This window comes from Apteryx rowi, unplaced genomic scaffold (genome assembly GCF_003343035.1).
Source record: "Apteryx rowi isolate R43461 unplaced genomic scaffold, aptRow1 scaffold_112, whole genome shotgun sequence".
Classification (NCBI taxonomy): domain Eukaryota; kingdom Metazoa; phylum Chordata; class Aves; order Apterygiformes; family Apterygidae; genus Apteryx; species Apteryx rowi.
Window position 1 is genome coordinate 1,499,918 of NW_020447331.1, and position 6,616 is coordinate 1,506,533.

Below are 6,616 nucleotides of genomic sequence, written 5' to 3' on the forward strand. Positions count from 1 at the left end.
GGAAGCGAGGGGGTGGGGGGTGGCGTTGCCGCTCTCCGCGGGGAGATGCGCGGTCTTGTGTTGCGGCGCAGCCGGGGGGACGCGCATCTCGTGCAAGCGCGGGGCGACCTGCTCAAGCCCTCCAAAGCCCTGAGTCAGCCAGCCCCGGAATAATGAGATTAGCTTCAAAATAGCCGAATGAAAAGTATTGGTCCCATTTCTCCTAAACAACCTTTTTCTTTTTCTTTTAATTTACTATTCCCCCAGATTTCAAGGGCTGAAATATCACGGATCCCTCAAAATAATCACAAGAAATAAGGACACCAGCCCCCACATACAAGAAGCCAAATCCTGCAAGCACCTCGAAAAGCAACATCAAAAATACAGAACAGGTTGCGAACTAGTGAAACACTGTAACAGAAGCAGACGTCCGGTATGTGGACCTAGCAAGTTTTATTTTCCCAAGTCCAGGAATTTTATAAACTAAATAAAAGTGAAATGTAGCTGCTTCGTTTCCAGGTGGAACTGAATCCACGTAGAGGCTCCAATGCCACAAGATTTTTTTTCCCCCGTGCATTTTTTGCATTGTGCAGAAGGGTTCCTAAAATTCTGTGATGCCAAAGCTTTCACAAATACACAGGGGTTTAGTGCGTCTTTCCAGCCATATGTACAACCTGGGAGTACCTGTTAGTACCAGCATCAGTTGTGGTGCCCAGGTAAACTAAGCCCAGGAACTTCCTCTGCAGCACAAGACTAACGACCCTTTGCATAGAGTAAGCCTATATGCAGCCTAGTGAAATTTGCAAAATATTCTTGAAAATATGGATAACATTGGATTTAATTTAATTAGTAAGTATGTTACCAGCTCCCCTGGAATGCTTTGAATATTGCAGTAAAAAGCAGATCTGCTGGGACAAGCTGGTAATCACAGGAGAAGTGATTGCTAGTGCAAAAGGTACAGAGCTATGGTATAAAATGTGGTTTTATCCAAAATGCGAGTTCTGTGGTGCTGCAGTTTAAGCGAGACATGGACTGCTGGAGTCAATGAAGAGGCTTTGCACGTTCCCAGGAAGAGGGGTGAGAGCCCTCTTGATCAGCTAAGTTAAAGGCCTCTGTGAAACACCCCTCAGCAACCTGTTGTGGCAGAAGTGGGGTGGACACAGTGACAAAAAGGTAGCTTTGGTCCTCCTGAGGCTGGCTGGAGACCAAGTCATAAATAAATGATCTACCAAAGTGAGCGAGCTTGGGAGAAAGACCGAAGCACACAGCTGCTTGTGAGATCGCAGGATCATTTTGTCTGCTGAAAAAAGTCTAAGTGCTGGAGCAGCCTAACACAGTTCTCAAAGACCATCGGCACTTTGGAGGCTGGGAGAAGCCATGGCATGAAACTGTTACTCTGGCTCCACAGGCGTTTTGCCCTTAAGTGGAGCCCTGATGGCCTGTTGGCCACTTGGTAGCTCCTGGCAGCTGGAACAGGGGAGAAATGTGTATCAAGCAGCACTGAAAACTGAATTTTCATTCCTTTCTCCCCAGGACTCCCTTCCTTTCCCTGCAACACACACAGAATCTGCTGCTAAACATCAGCTCAAATTAATGCTGTTTCCCCCAACACCACAGACTGGCCTGTGTGTTACCGCAGCGCCAGCAGTGTGACTGTGAACACAGCTCTCCGCGCTCAGATAGGAGATAGGCATCTCCAAGCAGAATTCCTGGCATGATGCAGCCAGGAAAACTTCATTAAGAGGAGAGTGAAAGCATCTGCATGCCTGTTTACTCAGTGAAGTTGGACCACAGTCGCTGAGGTTTATCCATGACAGGACAGATCCGGTTCCTGGAGGGGTCCCTGAAATCCTGTGGCTCCCTGGGCGTGCTGCTCCAGTCCATGGCTAAGCAGCCCYGGGGGCTGAAAATCATCCTCCAGATCCCTGAAAAATACACAAACCGTCCATTATACCATCATTTTTAACCATCAGGAAGAAATTACATGACTTCTCCRAGCGTCCGAGGCGCCCAGCCTCCCACACGGAGCTGTGCCCCAGGTCCCTGCCCCATTCCCATGGGGGCCGCTGTGCCCAGCCGCACATGCTCCCACTCTGTGGCCTTCTCCTTCCCCAGCCACGCGGCGGTCCCCTTCTCACCAGCCCATTTCAGTCCTTCCTGCAGCCGTGCAGAGGGCAGCTCCAGGAGTTTTGCCAGCTTTTTCCTTTTCCTGTGCCAGGGTGCCCCAAGGCAGTTCTCATCTCCTCTCCAAGACTGCTTCAAAGCTGCAGAGGAGTAAAGCCACCTCTCATGCAAGGAAATGAGCTGAGACACTTTCAGTTTTCAGACTCCGCTGGTCCCTGCCTTCCCCCTTCTTGGAGGACACGCTGCTGTTTTTCTCCTTCAGGAACCTCAAGCTCCTATCTGGTCCTGCGGAGTTTTTACAAGAGCAAGCRTTTTGGGGGAATTTCGCAGTCTTCTCCAGCAATAGAGTACCTCACCAGGAGACTGGAAACGGGATAGCAGGTGACCACCAAGCATTTCCCCCTAATGTCTGGAGCTTCAGCGGTCACAGGGGACCTGCCGTTTCACTGCACGCAGTGACTTTTGTTGCGGGTCCTAAGGCAAAGGCGGTCTTTCCATGTGCATGTAGAAATATCTGCCTTGTGTTGGTGCCACTCAGCTCTACAGCCTTTCTAGAGGCTGTACTCTACAAACTCTCCGGTATTACTGCCTGAATACGCACAGCTCGTGTTGATGAAGTACCTCGGTGTAATCATCCTTACGACAGCTTAGCACACCCACACAGGGAGGTCGTATCGCTCCAAGTTCACCGCTGCAGTTAAACGCAGCCACAGACAAGGCCAAATGACACAGCGCGCTCTTAATAGGTCAGAAGAAGATCGGAGGCAAAGATCAGGGGTCACGCTGCCAAAAGCTGTGCCAGCTGGAAAGGCGCCTGCCCTCCAGCAGCCTGCTGTAACTTCGCTGCCTCCTGCCCTGCTCACTTGGCCAGCTGCGGCGTTCACGTGAGCGCTTCTTAATCCTGTCGAGCAAAGCTGGCCAGGCTGGGTGAAGTGCCAGGGGAGCGATGAGAGCCGTGATGTGCCCGCTGCAGTTAGCCCTGCCACCAGGGTGTCAGCCTCCAGTGGGGCCAAACAGCCAGAGACCATGGGGTCCTCAGTCAGGGCACGTAGGTGTGGAGGAGGCTGCGGTAGAAAGTGCTGCATGCCCCCTCTGAACACGGACCCTGGAGAGAGACAGTGGAAAAAAAGAGCTGGGGATGTGCCATCATAGTAGTTTATACCTTCCCAGAGCCAGGGATTAATCTTGGTCAAGGTTAATTCTGGAACTGTCCAGAAACGTAAGTGATCTCCGACTCTCAGAAGAAGAAAAGGCTGGCTCACTGCGCCTGCTTCGCTGCTACTAGCAGCCGTCATTTCACAGAGCCTGCCTGTAAATGTATCAAGCTGAGCACTGGTGTCTTGTCCTCACTTCCCCTTCTTGGATGTTATCTTGGAGCTCTGCTTCTCTGAAGGTTAAAAACCACCTAATTTCCATCCTGAATGTATTCAAACCTGGGCACACCCGTTTGTTCTGGAGCAGGTGTTATGATTCAACTCAAGCAGCTCTTCCCCTCACCCATAGGCAGACTTCCCTGATGTWTTTACCAATATCAGGTTCACTCTGCTGCAAAATACTGGTACAAGGCAATGGTGCTTATCATTATTTATTTATACTCCCCAGTCTTGTAATTCAAGTACTCATATTAATCTAAAGAAAATGCATTCCTGTCCCCAAATGGTGATCCATTTCTAGACAATGGTGACTCACCTGCAATTTTGGTGGGTGCAGAGCTCAACTGGTGCGATAACAAAGCAGAAACAAGGACTGGAAGTTTTCTGAAGCCAGAGAAAAGACTTCCGCTGCCTTCAGGGTGCTCTCAGTGTTCAGTGCAACACACAGGGAAGGGGAAGGCATCAGGGTAGTGCAGTGGCTACTCAGGTCTGTACAGAGACATCCCCGTCCAGAAATGTAGCAGCAAATTACATCATCATCATCATCACCACTTCCACTCCCCCAAACATATGTAATTTTGTTCCGATATAACTACGTCACTAGAATTCTGCCTGTCTCTTTCCTCATATGGATAATCCATAAATTTAGGCTGGCACCTCTCCTGATGGCTATATCGAGCACAGAGAAATACAGTGAGTAAAGGAAATAGATGATTCGTTTCATGTCAGTCATCTTCACTCTGGTAGCATAACTTCCTTAGTGAAGCTGGGCTCAGTTATGCCAGGCCCCTAAAACGCATCATGAATCTTACTGCAAGAGGCTGTAAGGAGGATGCTCAGCAAAGAAGTGGGAGCCTGTTCCAAGGACAGGGAGATTTCTTAAGGCTCTAATTCAGGATCGCTCAGTGGTGACTATCCCGAGCAGAGAAAGAGGATAGGCAGGGAGAATTCAGGACAGTGAGGCAGCACCATTTGGGTCCCAGGCATATTTCCCAAGGAAACCTCTGAGAAAGGGATTGACTGAGCCCTTAGGGAGAAGGAATTGAATTTGTTTGTTTTGCATGAAAGGCGAAAGATCACAACAGGAGTTGCAAGCCTGGGAGAGGAAGTGGAAATCAGGGATGTCAGCAGGGATAGAAAACCCAGGCAGGGAAGATAACGTCAGATGAAAGATGAGAATCATAGGCCTGGCTGCAGGAGAYGGCACAAGAGTGCTGTGCACCGTGCCAGGATTGTATGTCGCCATGCTAGCAGAGGACAGAAGAAGGAGGTAAAACACCAGCAGCCTTCCTGAGAACAGTCTCTGTGCCCAATTTCCTATTCCCAAAGTAATCAGCTCCTGGGAAAACAGCCGGAGCCCTGCCCTACTCACCCAAAGATCCTGTTGCTAAATCGCAAAGCGGAAACTGTTGAACTTGTCGGTTATTCTTTGGCACCTGTGACTGTGTCAGACATTATAAACAGGTTGGACCAGGCAAGCTGGCATAAACCCCTGCAGTATCCCCAGGGTCCTTCCCTTTCTGTTTACCTTGCTTTCCTTCACGCTAATCTCTCCATCTGTAACAAATACACAACATTCATGTGAGCTATTTTTGAGGGAGCATGACACCGGCAGGCTCCGAACTGCCACCGCCGGCCAGGTAATGCAGCGGGGCTGCGCTGGTACTGGCAGCAGGGCCTGAGCTCTGCTTCACGGCCAAGCCCTGGAAGCACCTCTGCAGCTCAGCCGGCCATGGCAGGAGCTCGGGCAAGGTCTCTCAGGGTCCTATCAGGCCCCAGCACTGGGGTCTTAAAGGTGGTTATGAATCTTCTCTTTTTAGCACAGGTGGTGATGGCACCACTGCTGCCCACTTCTTACAGAGCAACCCAGAAGCTACCTAAGAAGTAGGAGATGTGGTTCAACACTCTCCTCTGCACCTTGGATCTCCTGGAGGGAGGCTTTCCCCCAGCTGTGATGTGCAGGCTTGGCCATCRGCCCCTTTCTCCCCATCTTCCCTATAGCAGGCAACGGTGAGGACCAGAACAGCACACAGTGCTGTAAGAAGCCCATATCACTGCCACAGAGATGCTGCGCCCTTACCACCAGGCATAGGATCCCCCTGGTACAGACTTGCTTTGGGAGTGTGCATATAGGTAAAGAGGTTAAAACACACCAAATAAACTACACAAGTGCTGGAGAAAGCTGCTCAGGAGGGAGGGTGAGGGATCTGGTGTGGGTGTCTCTCATAAGCTGCTCACCAGCTAACCAGCTTAGTCCCAGCCAGCATCCCATTTAAGCCATGAGCCTCGTAAAGGGATAGACAACACCGTAGTCGGTATCGCAGATATACCGATCATAGATTTAAGCAATTGCATATTACAGGCAAAAATCAAAATCAGAATAACCACAGTACTTGCAACAGGTAGAAAGCATCAGGTTGTGTCCCTTCCACATCACAGACAATGATAATGAATTTTTTGTTGTGCAGTGGGAACAGAAGAAAAGGAAACCCTTTAGCATCATTAGAGATCAATGCCCCTAAGATGTATGTATATATTACTATATCTAAGTTCCTAGATATGTAAACCGAGGCACAGAGATGTAAAGCATCTTGCCTGTGGTCATACAGGGAGAGCACACTGACTTCAAACTGGTGCAACTGGGAAGCAGGCGCCTGGAGTCCTGCCTCYCTGTCTCCCGCTCTCAGCATTAAGTGACAGACGAGGTTGACTAAATGAGTGGGATAACCATAGCTGACATCTTGGCTGTATCATGATTCACAGCCCTTAATCACTGTTAAACAGATCAAAAATTAAATTACACATAAAGAGATGGGAACTACAGGGTCTAAAAAATGCAAACGTTCTTCCCCTTCAAATCAAATTAGGTTTGTCAAAATCAGTGTGCACTGATCTGTGATTCAAACAGTATGCTGATAACAAATTTTCCTGATAGACATGGTTACGAAGCTACTTGACTAGACTAYGAATCAGTCCCTCAGTACATTTTGTCAGGGCGCTTTTCCACCGATTGCTTTCTATCCAAAAATCAACACACAACACTGTTGTTTAAGGTTTCTTGGCTCTTCGTTGAGCACCCAGCCAAGAAGTGACGCAGGCAGCRTGTTCATGTTGACCATCAGTTTCTGTTATTATCAACA